At 36.5% G+C, this 1,338-nt stretch overlaps 1 protein-coding gene across 1 annotated transcript in view; it reads right to left on the reverse strand.

Moving 5' to 3' along the window:
• The window catches only part of LOC101848804 (netrin receptor UNC5B-b), a 205,910-nt gene that overhangs the window by 86,129 nt on the left and 118,443 nt on the right, over window positions 1-1,338 (reverse strand). The window lies entirely within an intron of this gene.

Consider the following 1,338-nt stretch of genomic DNA (forward strand, 5'->3'; position numbering starts at 1 on the left):
GGGGATTGAGTCCTGTTTGTTGCGCGCGCGTTAGTTAAACATGTGCCCTTATCAAGACACACCAAAAAGGATAAAGAACTCATATCTGTGTTAGATGAAAGGTAGAGAGGAGCATAAGACTATATAACTTCCAATAATCTACATTTAGAATTAACAAACTAAATAATCTTGAAAACCTCGTATCTTTTAACAATCTTATTACTTCTATCTTGTAATCTCCATCTTGGCCTGTTTGCCCCCGAAAACTCGACAGGGATTTCGGGCAAAAAACTCCTGACGTATAAATTGCTAATTTTCTAATTACGGAACGGGGCGGAGGAGCAAGGAAGGGAAACGTGGTTGATATCAGTGTCAGGCCTCTGGCCGTTTGATGCTCTACACTGACAAGCCAGGATGCCGTTACCAATTAACAGAGGAAAGGAGAAAAATTTAGACACTGGATAACAGAAAAATTAAATCTAGAAGCCAGGATATGTTAAAAGCCGGCTTGTATTGTTCAAAGATAGGGGACGGGTGAGTTTCGTGTCTTGTGTTTTTATGGGCACTCTAACTTTCGAATACGGAAGTATGCATGTCGCTTAAATTTGATATGTCAAATCTAATTATTTACTAATGCAAGTTGCATTCGCTACTTGTAAAGCTTTGACCCTCGAGCACAAAACATCCTCTGTCCAAGCGTCCATTATAAATTATTCACTCAATTCAGGCAAAAGGCGTTAACGAAATTGCTCAAAAAAAGGAAAAATGCATTTTTCTTTCTTTTTATAAATCTAAAAATCTAATCTCTGATCATTCTGGAATTCTCCATCGTTCTACGGGGACAAAATTCTCAATTATTCTAAATCGTCTTGTCAGCTGAGTACAATAGAGAGGCGAGAGCATGTGCATGTAGCTCTCTAAAAGGTCTGACGAGTACAAAGCCTAATTTCAATTCTGTGAACCCAGCTTGTTCCCTCTGTTCCCACGGAAACCTTTTAAAAAAGACAATAAAAATACCCCCCCCCCCAAATTAAATTTTTTTAAAGTATTTCTAAGTTGGTCAGCTTCGTTTCTATCTTTTTAGCATTTTTTTTTTTTAAACTTGCTCTTCCTTTCATATCATATTTCTTTTTCTTAATCAATCAATTAGATTTCAATGAAAACAAATTCGGATTCTTCACAAAGAACAACTGAAAAACAATTTTTGTAAATAAATGTGAGACAAGATAATTTTTAAAAATCAATTACTCATTCTTCATATTACATGCTTTGCTTTATATGTAAATATACACGACACACGCACGTACATAAGCGCGCGTGCGACACACACACACACACACATACACACACACACACACA

The sequence above is a fragment of the Aplysia californica genome, unplaced genomic scaffold, assembly GCF_000002075.1.
Source record: "Aplysia californica isolate F4 #8 unplaced genomic scaffold, AplCal3.0 scaffold00047, whole genome shotgun sequence".
Lineage (NCBI taxonomy): Eukaryota > Metazoa > Mollusca > Gastropoda > Aplysiida > Aplysiidae > Aplysia > Aplysia californica.